Raw genomic sequence first — 15,780 nt, forward strand, 5'->3', positions numbered from 1 at the left:
GTCAATGGAAAAGGGCAAGTAGGGAAAGTATCTGGTACAGTACAAAAGTGCCTTTGCAGCCCTGGGAGGTAACATACAGAACCAGGTGCTACCATTGTGACTAGGCAGTGTCATTTACATATAAACGTACACAAATTTGTTGGAACCCTTACAGCTCATTGAAACAACATTTCATTTCTTCTGAAAGGTGATTCAGTTAAAAGCATTTTTCTAATTTATACCTGCATGCCTGTAATATGTGATGGAGTAAACCAGTAAAATTGTGAAAAGAAATGATATGTTGTTTATTTCACAAAGATATGCTGAAATAGTACGGGCAGATTTGCTGGTACCCCTAAAGAGACTATTTATCCTTGCATTATAGTCATATTTCAAACTGAGTGTTTAACCTTTAGTGTCACAGGTGCCTTCAAGCTTTTCATCAGCCTTTCAGCCTATTTGAAAAGGAAGAACATGCTACAAGGTTGCTTGGTATCATTGTGTGCACCACACTGAACATGGACCAGAGAAAGCAGAGGAGAGAGCTGTCTGAGGAGCTCAGAGAGAAGATTATGGAAACCATGTTAAAGGTAAAGGCTATAAGACCGTCTTCAAGCAGCTTTATGTTCCAGTGATGACAGTTGCCAATATTATTAAAAAGCACAAGGTTCATGGGACTGTAGCCAATCTCCCAAGATGTGGATGCAAGAAGAAATCCAACCCCAGGTTATCAGAAGGATAGTGTGGATGGTAGAAAAAGAGTCAAGGAAACCAACCAAAACCACTCAAGCTGAGCTCCAAGGTTAAGGTACGTCACTTTCTGATCTCACCATCCGTCACGTTTTGAACAATAATGGGCTCCATGGAAGGAGACCCAGGAGGGCTCCACTATTAACAGAAAATTATAAAAAGTCAGAATGGATTTTGCCAAAATGCATGTTGCCAAACCCCAAAGTTTCTGGGAGAATGTCCTTTGGACGGATGAGACAAAAATGAAGCTTTCAAAGAAACAAATTGGCCCTCCATGCGCCCAGTTCCAACTGATCATCTATGGAAAGATCTGATAATCGCAGTGTGGAGATGCTTCCCTTCAAACCTCAGGAGGAGTGGGCCAGACTACCTGTTGGCAGATGCAGACGTCTCACTGTGAAGTACGGAGATCGCTCACTGGCAGTGATTGCTGCAAAAGGTGGCGCCACAGAAAATTAAATTAAACCATCTTTTTTGTCTGTGACATTTTCATTTGTTTAATTATATACAACATTCAACTGAATCAATAATGAAAAGCAAAGTGTGGTTTATGTTAAATAAGGAGTAAACAATAAGGGATGCCATTAAACTTCAGTAAGCTTCAAGTTAGTTGCGTGTGTTTTTTTATTAATAGTAATAATAATCAATACTTTATCGATCCCCAAGGGGAGATTGTCTTTATGCCTCCCTCAACTTGCTCTCTGTAGAGTAAGTTGTCCATGAAGGGCAGCCACCCATAGTGGCGCCCAGGGAACTGTGTGTTAAGGGCCTTGCTCAATGCAGACGTGCTGAAGACAGGTTTGAACCAGTGACCTTCTGATTACAGGCACACAGGCTTAGTCCACTGAGCCACACACCGCCCCTACAGTTTTGTTTTTTGTGGAAGGGTACCAACAATTTGTCCACGTCTGTAAATAAATAGGAATCATTAGCAGCACACCTCATAAACACAATAAAATCGTAACACTAATGGAGCTTTTCCACCGGCACCAGGAACCTCAGCAGTACTGCAAATCGGTGGTCTTCCATTGTAAATTATGTGAGTCATACTCAAGCTGTACCTGTGCTGATATGGTCCTACTTACTAGCAGGATCAAAAGCGTAGTTACATCGCCACCATGCAACCTTGGTTGAAATGCAAGGTGATACCGGGGTTCTGTGTAAATATGCATGGATTATCTAAACGAAAATATATTCCATTCACTAGTATTGCACATGATGATCCGCACATGATCCGATGCATTCTTGAAACTTGGAACTTCTCCTACTTAAAATAGCAGTATAGAACAGCTGAACGGAATGGATTCATAATTTTAATTTACACAAGCGAATGCTACTTCTGCTAGCATTTCATGCTAACATAGGATGGTGAATCTCAGAGACTTGCTGGCAGAAAGTAGCACTGTGTGAACAGTAAATAAGTGTCTCTTTGGTTTTACGTCACTGCGTCTCTCCAAACCCAACACAGCTTGGTTCCTGTATGCCAGTGCAAAAGTGCCGTAAATTGTAACAGTTACCATACTGCTAGTATAATGCATGATAACTCCTGTTATCCAGTTACCCTTTCCATCCATTAATCTTCCACCCACATCGGTCCCAGGCAGCACAGCCTAAAAGCAGGGTACACTCTGAACAGCATGCCAGTCCATCACTGGGCACAGAATTGCACAGTTATACTATGTGATTGGTACTAAGACACATGCACAGTCATACTGTACTATATACTGAGGCACACGTTAACCTGACTGCATGTCTTGGTGGAGCAAATTTACACAACAGAAAGTCTTGGGACGTTTGCTTGATTCTGTAAAAATGTTGCAAATGTATTGGTTTCATAGCAAAAGTCCGTTGAGAAACAATGCTTAACATATCTGCAAATATCTTACGCACAGATATTTTCTTTTTATTAAACGTCATAATTTTTTGATTGACTCATTTAGTCATTTCGCTATTAATTGCGATTATAGTCAGTGACTGCCAAAGGGATACTAAACACAAATGTTTGGTTTTTATGTTATTTCAAAGGTGTTACTAATTTAAAAAACACCAAGTGAGACAGCTTGTCGATGAATGTGATATATATGTATATTTGTAAACAAATGAATAAAGTAATGACGACTAATAAATTTGCAGTATTTTTATTGAATTAAGTGAGTGTCCCAAGATTTTCAGTGAGTACTACAGGTAAAACATACAAACACCGCACACACACACACACAGCAGAGATTAAAATCTCGACATTGGAGGTGGGAAGCAACAGTGCCAACCACTGAGCTACCATACCCTTCGCAGGCATGCTAATAAGGACTTCCTTTAATTAGCAGCTTTGTACTGCTCTATAAATAGCGGGTATACAATTACATGTCCGTAAAGAAACAAAAAAATACTAATCATTAACATTTATGTTATAGCAGGATACAAACTCGCTCACATGACCTCTAGTCTTTTAGGCTGTAAGATACAAAAAAAATTCCTGTGCACTTCTACACAAATTCTTGTTTGCCCAGGAGCTGTTCAAGTAAAGGGCTCTGTGTAGTGAGATTCACATTACAAAGAGCTGGAGGAAAACAAAAAGCACTACAAGACAGGTACTTCCACTCTGAAACACCACTAGGACTGAAGCTCCAGTTCAAAAGGTTTAAAACAATTGAATTGTATTGTTTTTTTGGGCTTAAACACCAGGAATGACATTCTCGTACAGGAGAAGGTGTGTAAATGTGAAGATGAATGCATATCATTGTGTAAGAAAGGGATGGAGTGGGAAGAGAAAAGAAACTGATACAAAATAAACAACAAGACCACAAAGAAAACACACAAGGTACAAGTCATAACATTAAACACAGTAGCACATGAGACTCAGAGACAGGCAAAGAACCACAGGCAGACTTTTGTACTCATCTGGCTTTTAAATACCATCGGATTCTGTCAATAGCATTGTGCAGTCCGGAACCGGTACCATAGCTCCATAACCATAAGACACAGATTTATAATGCTTATTCTTCCTGCTGTGCCTGGCTCCATCAGGATGCCACAGTCAGTGTACTTTAAAAATCAGCTTCATCAGCACCTGGCATCTGTCTCCGGCACTCCAACTATGTTCAAATCCTCTTTTACCTTAATGGCATCCTTTGTTTTTGCCTGACCTCTAAATCTGTCGAAAAAATTGTAACTTCTATACTCTGCCATTACTCCCGGTGAACCTTGGTTTTTATAGATTCCATGATAATCCGAACTAAAAAAAAAAAATCACAAGAGAAGAAAAAAGTCTTTCTTCAAAGCTTCAAAGATGCCCTGCAGAGTGAAAATAGGGGAAAAGATTAAGAATTGATAAATACACATACGCATATATCTATGGACTCAGGGCTATAAAGGCTACAGATATATTATACTAATATGACAGTGATTAGTCTGGAACAATTATGCTATGTTTTGAAAACATATAGTGACATTAAAAAGGATTATGACATAAAATACTAGTTACTGTACCTCGAGCTAGAAAGAGGTGTGGCAATATGATGACATGTGTGACTAGGTACCAGAAATCATAACTGCTGGTGGTTTCACAATGCAGATCACCTCCTACAGAGAAGAACAAATGAACAGAAAAGCAGCAAAGTGGATGCTGTAGTTAAAGAAGATATATGAAGCCTCCCTCATCTCCCACCTCTTCAGCGGTCCTCACCGGTCCTGGATGGACCTCTGTTTTGAAAAAGAAGGACACTGTCCAGGCAGCACAGATCACAGACCTGCTCGGAAGGTTGCACAGTACACTGCGGGGCCCGAGGGACCGTAACAGGAACACGACAATAAACTTCCAGCTTACTACCTTCCAGGATACAGCATCATCATTACCACTTCTTTTCACAACAGACGCTTTAGTATGTTTCTGAAGACAGTAAAACAAAATTAATTCATTTACTATAAAAGATAAAGCTTGAACTTAACACTACTGATTATACCTGATGCCTGAATGACATGTCCGCTGAGAAACAAACCTGTATGAATTTGTAACGTCTGACTATGCCACTCTGTCATCGTGACTCAAACTTTGTGATTGAGAGGAGGTGACACTGCTAATCCTTCCTCTAACACAAAGAAATGCCAGTATGTTGCTGCTATCTGCCGAGAGATACCATTTCAACGTAACCAATCGCACTCTTCACTATACATATTTTTTTTTACCATTGGTAGCATTACCTGAATCGTTTGATGCCCGAGGAATGTCTCCTTTTACCAACAGGTGTCAGTGCCACGACCAAGAACTAACTATGAATCCAGGACACTAAGGCTAGCAAGCAGAGGTGGGAAGTTCAGGCCTAGAAAATACAAATCCAGACCAAGGTTTTGTTTCAACCAACCACTTTAGTATAAAGAGTCACAGTCACAGAGTACTCAACTGATTGGCTGAAACAAAATCTTGGTCTGGATTTGTACTTTCGGGATCTGACCTTTCCACCTCTGCTAACAAGAGGTATTGTCATTAGCCAGTGGATGTACAGTAGCTTCTTTTATGACAACTTACAACCTACAGGTTTAAAGAACTTCCTCTATCCACAACCTATCTGTGGATATAATTACTGTTATAATCGACTCCTTGACGAATATTTGGATTAGAAAACTTGTTTAGAAGGACTGCTCCACACACCACATAGTACTAGCTTTTGTATAGACTACATACAAATGATACGCATATGACCTTCATTGGAATAGGGATACTTATTCCCCCCATGGGGAAACCGGGCTGTCACCGATTCCCTTCCCCATTTTGGGGTCAGGGTGGTAGATCTGCTGGCGTCCAGCAGCCCTGGGACAATGGGGGTTAAGGGCCTCACTCAAGGGCCCAATCTTGTCATTATTATGCCAGCCACAGGATTTGACCTGGCAACCTTCCAATCACACACTGGTTTCCAGAGTGCACAGCTAAGTAAATTATACATCCCAATTTCATAGACATTATGTTAAAATGTAATTAATAACTTGAATGTGAAACTGGCACGAAGCGATTTGTTTCAGGTCTGATCTGAAAGGAGGGCTCTGGTCTGGCAGTCCCGACTCTAAGGGGGGGGGGGGGGGGGGGGGGGGCACCAAATCATACACTTGCCCCCCTGCCCCACCTTGGGAAAAGTAGGATGGTTAGACTGATTTAATCTGACCTGCAGATGGATTTAACCGGCATAAGCTCCTCCCCTCCGGTTGTACAAACTTTAATCTGAGTCCTCTGTAGATATTCATTCTGCTCACCCAACAATTAAAAGCAGGAGCTGGGCCTTATGTTAGGAAGCACTTACACTCATCTGAGTTTCTCACTCCAAACTTGGACAGCAGGTCAACCCATCCAACTTACTCTCGCAAAAATAAATCCTGTTTTACAAAATGGCATCAAGTGATTGACTTTCCAAGGTCCTTCCTTGCCTTGTGTCTGGGGTCAGGCTCCAGGCTCACCATGTATGGGGATGATGGATGAAAGCTTCTCTCTGCCCAGGTTCATGTCTCCCACATCCTTACGTAGGCGTCTGTCTCGCTGCAGCCTTGTGCTGTACGAGCAGTTTTTAGAAAATGAAAGTGTCTCATTTTATAAAGTTAAAAATGTTCACTTTTCACATTTTTTTTAATACTTAGATTAAAACTAATTATCCTTGCATAGGTCAAGCTGGTATAGAAAATGGATGGATGGATGGATGATGGATGGATGGTTATACAAGTAGTGAATTATATAACGTTGCTTTCTCTGAAGTATCACGTACATATTAGGTAGGACTATGAATTAATGCACTAGCCTATGATTTTTAGTTCTCTGGAAAGTGCTAGCAATCTTTCAGATTGGGTATCTTCCACAAATGTATCCAACAACTTGTATCTTCCGGTCCTTGGAATATTTCCCGCTCTTCATTTATTTTCTTGTGGCTGGTTGTGTCCTTTTAAGGCCATTAAAGACAGGAAACTAGACCCTGAGATCGCAGTTCCCCCGCGGTCAAAAATAGAATCATCTGCTTCTCATTCATGTATGTAGCTAACCCAACCATCAGCGGTTGGGCAGAGAGCAAAATGAATCTAAGACAGTCTGTTTAGACCCAGGGTGCAAAGAGGGCACGACCTCCTTTTGGATGTTCGCTTTTCAAGTGGGGTCAGCTGGGACCCACCCAGTCATGTTCCATCGCTCATGTGTGTCCCGCCCAGACGCTGTTTCCACTTGGCAGGCTGGGTTCCTCTCGCAGCTGCAGAGGAAGTTTGTCACTGAATCCAGCACCCAACACACTGGCCTTGGCCAATGTCCAACCAGTTAAAAAACAGCTACACCCAGTATCAAATAATGCCGGGCTACTCAGCTGAATATTTTATCCGATGTGTTCGGCATGTCTAAATTAAGAAACATCGGTCGGGTCCTATGACTTGTCAAGACTGATCTGAAATGTCGTATTCAAATCATAGTCAAAATACGTAGGTTTCATGAGTATTTCAAAGAACAAGGGGGTAGTTGAACCACGAGCTGCCCCTGGGCCACCCTGGCACTCAGTATTGCTTTTAGGTTGTATTACAATAATTACCTGTCCATCTCCTAACCCCTTAAAATGATTAGGGTCACATCTAGGTAGGTATCTAATAAAAAATGTTGCATCATAATTATTCTCATAATTCTAATGATTATGTTGCAATTAGACCACTAAACCTATTGCCCACTTATGGTCTTTTCATCACATCATTTTTTTATTCACTTGAAAGGGTTTGTAATTCTATTCAACCCGCAATAATGGATTGAGAAAACATACTTATGGCTATTTTGACATTTTATTTTCTACTTTAATACAAGTAAGCATTTCTGTTCACTAATTAGCCACAGTGCATGTAGCAGATAGAAAAGGATTGAGGTAAAACATATTAGCAAGATTATTCTTCATTTATTTGAGTGAACTGATTGTTTGTTTTGCCTTGTTATTCATTTAAAGATGGGGTGAAATGGGGGTGTCACACCCCCCGATTTGGAGGCATTGATCGGCATGTTCGCCCAACATTGTGCAGATTCAAGTACATGAGGTTATAAGATAAAATGTCTTCTGCTCTCTGTAATGCTGCATGCTGTCCTGTGTCTGTTCTTTGCCGTTTAAATTGCTCATGATGGGATCAGTTCCAGGCTCGATGTTTCTCCGTCCAGCATAAACTGTCGTAAGATGGAAGGATAATTATTTTAAAGTGAACATCCCAGCAATAAACACATCTTTCCCTCAAAAGCTTTTATCCAGATAAATGTGGGTTTGTAAAAGCATAATGAGGACAGAATAGCAGCGCTTGAATGAAGGCAGGAGGAGAGGACACAGAGTTACTGATCTGATATGCTATTCAAGTTATTCTTCAAATTCAGAACAATGAAAGGAAGTCCTGGAAAGGAAGACAAATATTTCCTTATGACATCCTTTGATGATATAGTTTTTGAGTCTTAACCATATGCTGTTTCTTTTAATAACTAGGAATTGTTTCAATCTGAGCGCGATACAAATTAAATGAATGTGGGTTTTTATGCTAAAATGTTACATTTTTTTCTCCATCATTACCTCTTTTCAGTGCAGTAATCTGCGTTTCGCCTAATGACCACCAGTATGCTGCATCCGTACCTCTGCCAAATCGACTGCGTACTTTGAAAGCTCAGTGTCTTGCTGGGAAACTGCCAACAGGAAGAACAGCCTTTCTTTTGCAGCTGGAGAGCAGAAAGCCAACACATCTGTCGAAGGTGATCGTGCAGTTAGTCAGCAGCATTGCCCTTGTTAACACAGTCCTCTGGCCTCAGCTCGACAGAACCCTAGCAAGCAATCATACTCCCTCACCGCAAAACTCTTTAAGACAATCACACCATCTTACGTAACAGGCTGAAATATAGCTTTCAGCCTGCAGACTGAACTAAAAACCACACTGGCACAAACAGTCACAGGGCAAAGAATAAATGCTGGAAATCCTTCTGGGAATATCGTCGATCAGCGCTCTGTTGATCAAAGCAATTCCGGCCTATTTTAGCACAAAGGGAGATTTTTTTAACTTTAATAGGATAAGTTCTTTCAGTGCTGTTGTCTTTTAGGGACGCAGTGAGGTGACCTGCGCAGTTATGAAGACAGTGCCCCTGGCACTGTATTCAACATGACAAACATAGCGTACTGCTCACTATGAACACACCACACAAGAATCCTGTGTGACAAGAGGAAAATCCCGAGTGTCATTATCAGTCAGTGCCCTTGTACCAAAAACATCAGTCTGTGTGCAGTTTTATGGTAATCAGACAGCTGTAATAAAGCTTCATCGCTTTGAAACAGAGGCTTTTAAATATAGATGCTGATCGGAAATCATCCACTGAAGTGAACATTTGTATATATCTTTTATTTAAAGACACCCAAAAATTGTTATGGTTATGGTTCATGTACTAGAAAATTTACCGTGTCCATATAAAGTTGCACATAAACATCCTTCACTTTAACAGGCACATGTAAAATCTTATGTGCAGTTTAATTAACAGTGGATTAACTTTTGAGACGCATTCATCATTTGACACTGAAAATTTGTATTTTAACGTTTTTCTCAATTCAATATACATTTTTTTCTGAGTGTTTGGCAGATATTTTAAATATTAGTTTCTTAAAGCATTTGAATTTGAAGATGGATTCTGTGCTGAATGACTTATTAATTCCAGCTCTGTGAAAGCTTTGGCACATGGCAAAAAGGCAAAGGCCAGAGCAGACCAAGGGCACAGATCACACTAATCACCAGCTGGCAAAAGAGTTCCAGCCCACAGTTCGAAAACCCAAAATTCGCCAGGTCAAATATTCAGCCCAAGATTAGGATGAACTACATCCATGAAATTAATCAAAGGGGACATGCTTAATTGATCCCAGTGTGATTAACAGTGGGCAGCTAAGAATGGAGAAGCTTTAGTATAAACATTAGCTGGGATATAGGCATTAATAATATTTTGTTTCGAAAACATTTCAGTTTAGTGTCTTACATTCTGGACTTCTGGGTCGACCAGGACAAAGCTGTTTTGGTCCCTCAGAGCAGTTAGCTGATCCAGGATCATGCCATGGACACCATAAAAAGCGGGTGTACATGGAATCCTTTGCAGCCGTTCCAGAATTTCAGAAGGCCCAAGCATGCCTGAGGGGTAACAAATGCAGCATGTCTCCAAATGATACACATGCCGAAGAACTATGCGGCAAAGCCTTTTGGAGGGAGGGGCGCATTCTCCCGGCCTGCTGTACCCCTCTGACATATCAGCCTGGGTGTGCGAGTAGCTAAGGGCTATTCATGGCTCCTCCCTGCAGAAAATCTTCCTTGTGGCCTAGTTTTACAACAGTGCACTATACAGTCAGCCCATACTTTACGGGACATCAGGTTTACGATAATTTAATGTTACGATGCTCCAACAATGACCATCAATAAATAATTGGAGATAATCTAAACTTAAGTGTTTCACTAGTGATCAGTTTGGTTAGTGAGCGATCATTCTCTGCAGTACAATATTCACTCATCTGTCTTACCTGGTGGGCGGCACGGTGACGCTGTGTGTTAGTGCTGCTGCCTCACAGCAAGAAGCTCCTGGGTCCCCACAGTCCAAAAACATGCAGGGCTGCTTGATCGGCTAGTTTAAATTGGCCTTGTAATAGTGTGTGTGTGTGTGTTTGTGTGTGTGCGTGTGCGCACGTGTGTGTGTGTGTTTGTGCGTGTGTGTGTGTGTGTTTGTGTGTGTGCGTGTGTGTGTGTGCGTGTGCGCACGCGTGTGTGTGTGTTTGTGCGTGTGTGTGTGTGTGTGTGTGTGTGTGTTTGTGTGTTTGTGTGTGTGCACGTGCGCGCGCGTGTGTGTGTGTGTGTGTGTGTGCGTGTGTGCATGCGTGTGTGTGTGTGTGTGTGTGTGTGTGTGTGTGTGCACCCTGCAGTGTGTTTGTTCCTGCCTGCCCCCATTGTTCCAAGGATAGGCCCTGCGACCCCAGTTGGGATTAAGTTGTCAAAGTGATGGACGCATTACCTGTTGTGTGTCTGCATTGATCTACATTAATAAATACAGTCGAAGAGGTGAGAAATATGAACATAATTTATACAATATTTTATTTGGAATTCTGAACTTAATAATAGGAGAAAAAAAAAAAAAAATATATATATATATATATATATATATATATATGTGTGTGTGTGTGTGTGTGTGTGTGTGTGTGTGTCCATGTATGCATATATAGTAAAGTATACCTGTATTGCCAACATAACTTTGAAAAAGACCTGAGAATTATGATAAAACATAAAACAGCACAATAATGATATGGACTTAAACAAGTTATTACGTAGCCCAATAAAATATTGCTTGGCTGTGAAGCAAAATGACTGTTAGGAAACAAGAAAGAAGAGGCCAAGTGGAATATAAGCACGCTGTCAGGGTGTCTCTGGAGTGCTGAGAGGTGTCGGAACCCCTGCAATGGCGCCCTCCTGCCCGCTGCAGATGGCCCAGTGAGTCTCCTGGATCTTAAGGCCGGCTGGCAGAGGAGTCTGGGCTGTGAGCAGGAGGCTCAGACCAACCTGCCGGAGGCCTCCGTCGGGAGAGAGCCTCCCGGGGACATTCTGTGGAGGCCTGCCCAGCGTGCCAGCTGCACGGGGCGGGGCCACGGGCGGCCCGTCTCCAGTGCACATTGCTTCCTTTGTGCCATGCACACTGGAGCATTGATCCCCAGTGGCCTGTGCGACCAGAGCCGCGATGCACCGACCTGAACAGGGACTCGGGTAACAAGCGCCGGGGAAAGATAAGGAACAGCTAAATACAATGTTAATAAACATTTACCCTTCGAGTTTTCGCTTAAAACTGAAATGCGACGAGGAAAGATCTCCTGATTCCCTGGAGCCAAACATAAGTCTGGACTTTGAAATGAAAACAATTTCAAGAAAAAAAATCAGTTTTTCTTTTAGCTGATTCTGGGTAGAATTCAGTGCCGTATTTATCCATCCCACTGATTCACTGAGGTCACTCAGGTCTGCTATGAAGAACTAAAAATACCTGAAGAATTTACTCTGCTCCTCAGTATTGTTGTTTACCGTTTTTTAAATGTGTGCGACATAGAATCAGGCCATACAGTATAAGCACCACGAGACAGAGCAGTGGTTGGTAGTGAAGCAGGTGGCTGCAGTCCTGAAGCCCAGGAGGGACTTAATGGAGAGACAGTAACGTGAAGAGACAAGACACACAGGCTACGTCCCTTTGCATCTCTATTCCTAGAGACAACATGGAAATGTTTTTACCTTGGATGCCAGATTCAAGATACATACCGGAAAAGCTGCGAAATTGGCATCTCAGAAGAGGGGAGAAGCCACTGAAAGTTGGGAAATGTAGAAAGGAAACAGATCATAACAAAGGTCACATTTCAGGTGGTGTGTATACCTCTAAAGAAATAGCAGCTCCCATACAGAGACCAGTAAGGATCTAGGTCCAGTGTTATGAAGTTTGGAATTCAGCTGCAGAGTCTGGGATACAGAGTCATAGAATGAAACACTGAGGTCATGCCTCACTAAGCAACACTGTACAGTACCTATATTCCACACTCTTCACTCTGTCTTGGCAGTGCACCACAAGGCACTGCAGAGCATACTGTAAGAAGATAGAATGCTAAGGCCTTTTGGAAGTCAACAACATCTCTTGATAAAAGCTCTGGCCTGAAGTCCAGGTATGAGAAGCAGATGGTGGCTGCAGGATTCAGATGGGAAGGCGTCCCTCAACCGGCTCTTTGCTTCACCTCTAAGGGATGTGCAACTTGCCCCTTTGTAGCACAGTGCAGTCAAGTGTTGGTCAGCTCTGAATGAAGTGCTTATATAACTTTCAGATAACTACATGGTATTTGGCCCGTCTTCCACTGCCAAAGTCACAGAATCTTCATGACAGCATTTTGGTTATGCACATACCATAAGGTACTCAGCCCAATTGTACTGCCTCACGATCACCTTAGATATGAATCCAAAGAAGTCAACATAGCTTTAAGAAAATTTGCCTCATTTAATTTTTAATTTTCCGTCTGTTATGCTATTTTTTACACCATGAATCCTAAGAAATCCTGAAAAGTCAATTATTACACTTTTTCCTTCTATGTCTTTGGGGGAATATTATATATAGGCAAACCCATCAGCACTGACTGTTCACCAGTATAATGAGGTAAGCGTATTATTCCAGCATGACGAACAGCAGCAGTCTGGATTAATGAGGGATTTTACTGTGACATGAAGTAATGAATGAATAAGATGTGAAGAATTTGAGTTATATGTTTTATGGTGGGGGCGGCATGGTGGTGCAGTGGTTAGCACTGTCGTCTCACACCTCTGGGACCCGGGTTCGAGTCTCCGCCTGGGTCACATGTGTGCGGAGTTTGCATGTTCTCCCCGTGTCGTCGTGGGGTTTCCTCCGGGTACTCCGGTTTCCCCCCACAGTCCAAAAACATGCTGAGGCTAATTGGAGTTACTAAATTGCCCATAGGTGTGCATGTGTGAGTGAATGGTGTGTGAGTGTGCCCTGCGATGGGCTGGCCCCCTATCCAGGGTTGTTCCCTGCCTTGTGCCCATTGCTTCCGGGATAGGCTCCGGACCCCCCGCGACCCAGTAGGATAAGCGGTTTGGAAAATGGATGGATGGATGTTTTATGGTAAATGTCAGTGTTTATTTACATTTTACAGTGTCAGAATTATTCTTAATCTATTGTTCCTGAATTTTGACAAGGAACATTAATAAACACCCCATTAGACTTTATATTGCTTTAAAATACTGTATTATATCATGAACATAAAGAAGTCCTTCTTCTTCACAGTCCCAGTACTATGTTCACTGTACAGCTCCACTATGGCATCCATTTGCGTGCATCTTTCACCTCATCAGATCTGAGTCGCTTACCAATATCTGTGCGTGTTGTTCTTCCAAGATCCAGCATGCAGGTGACAGAGTCCCTGAACTGGTTTTCAGGCATATCCCTTAGGCTATAGGGATAGGCAAATCTAAATGCTGTAGTTTCAATTTCATTCATTGTATTTCTGCTATAGACTGGTAATTCGTTACAAAATTCCCTGCCTAATCCATTTTATGTATTCTGAATTAATAAGTCCCCACCTGTCTCAAATCCACCTTCATCCTCTCCCTCCATCTCCATCAATGGCCACGGTCCCCACCTGTCTCAAATCCACCAATATCATCCTGAAAGTCTTCGGACCGGTTGCACTCACCTCCATTATTTACAAATGCTTAGTGAGGCTGGTACTCTCACACATCAAAGCTACAATTTGAAATGCCCTAAACAAGCACCGATATGGCTACAGACCTAACGGATTCACAGTGGATTCCATTGCCACCATTCTGTATACAGCTCTCACCCACTTTGAACACCCAGAGTCATATGTGTGGATGCTTTTCATTGATTACAGATCCTCATTTAATACCATCATACCATCCCGGGTCTACAGCAAGCTCTGTGAGCTGGGTCTTAGCTAACCTATCTGCAGATGCATCTTTGACTTTCCAACCAACTGCCCCCCAAACAGTGAAACTGGGCCCCCACCTTTCATCCACCCTTACGATCCGCACCAGTGCACTCCAGGGCCATGTGCTCCGCACGTATACGCCCATGGCTGTCTTCCAGTCCACACCACAAACACCAATGTGAAGTTCGAAGATGTCACAACAGTGGTGGCAGTGGATTGCAGACAGCGGCGAGTCAGCCTGCAGAGACGAGGTCCACGGGCTGTTGACATGGTCTTCAGAGAACAATCTGGCACTAAACACCGCCAAGACCAAAGAGCTCATTATCAGCTTCAGGAGAACACACACTGATCCCACTCTCATCCATATCAATGGTGCCACAGTGGATATTGAAAATATTTCCCAGATCCAAACTCCTGGAGACCCATATCAGGGATGAATTCATGGTCCAACAACACAGGAGCACAGATGAAGAAAAGCACAACGAAGGTTATACTTCTTCTACACACATAAGACAGTTAGCTTGCAACAGCAGTTCCTAAAAGCTTTTTATTGTTGCTCAGTCAAAAGCATTTTAAACTATAACATCACCACCAATATGTGATCTTTTTATTTTCTGTATATAAGATTTACATTGCTTATTATATTGTATTGTTCATTTACACACTTTATGTGTTTATGTATGTGTGTATATGTACACATATATATATCCATAAATATATGTATATTTATAAATAGTATAAACATATGATATGTACAAATAACACTTATATACATTTTTTCTTAACATTTACCTCTATATTTATAAATATAAATCCATATTACATTTTCATATTGTAGATTGTTGTTGTTTTTATACTGTTGTGCTTGAGAGACGCCATCGACCGGAATGTAATTCCTTGTATGTGTTCGCTCAAATACTTGGCCAATAAACGCGATTCTGATTCTGATTTTGATTCTGACCTGGTTTGATAACTGCACTGCAACAGACAAAACCACTCTCCAGTGAATCATCAGGAATGCAGAGAAGGTTACTGCCACTCTACTATTGCAGACATTGTGTACTTCTCACTGTCCTCACAGAGCCAAGAGCATCCTAGGCGATGCATCAAATCCTGGACACCATTTGTTTGAACTGTTGTTATCCTGTTGAAGGTACAGATTTAAGAATTGTTTTTTCCCCAGTGTGGTAACCAGGTTGAATCAGGCACAGTGAATAAAAGGGGCTCACACTAAGGACAGTCAACCCCCTGACACACCACACCACCATATATTACCTATTCATTGTACTTTGCACATATTTACTGACTATTCTGTATTTATACACATGGTCTCTCTGGGAGCTGCTACCTCAATCTCACTATATTGTCATGTACGACGACAATAAAGAATTGAATCTTGACTGTTGGATCTATGTGTTTCTTTCATAGGAGAGCAAGACGGGATATGCTAAGACTGAATTTTCTATGTTAATGTAACACCCGTTCCATCCCGTTCCTAGTCTACAGTGGACCGACGCAAGGTATTGTCCCTTTTCCGATGAGATGTGCTGAACGATCTAACCTGTGTTTTCTGTCTGACTCC

This window comes from Brienomyrus brachyistius, chromosome 8, assembly GCF_023856365.1.
Source record: "Brienomyrus brachyistius isolate T26 chromosome 8, BBRACH_0.4, whole genome shotgun sequence".
Lineage (NCBI taxonomy): Eukaryota > Metazoa > Chordata > Actinopteri > Osteoglossiformes > Mormyridae > Brienomyrus > Brienomyrus brachyistius.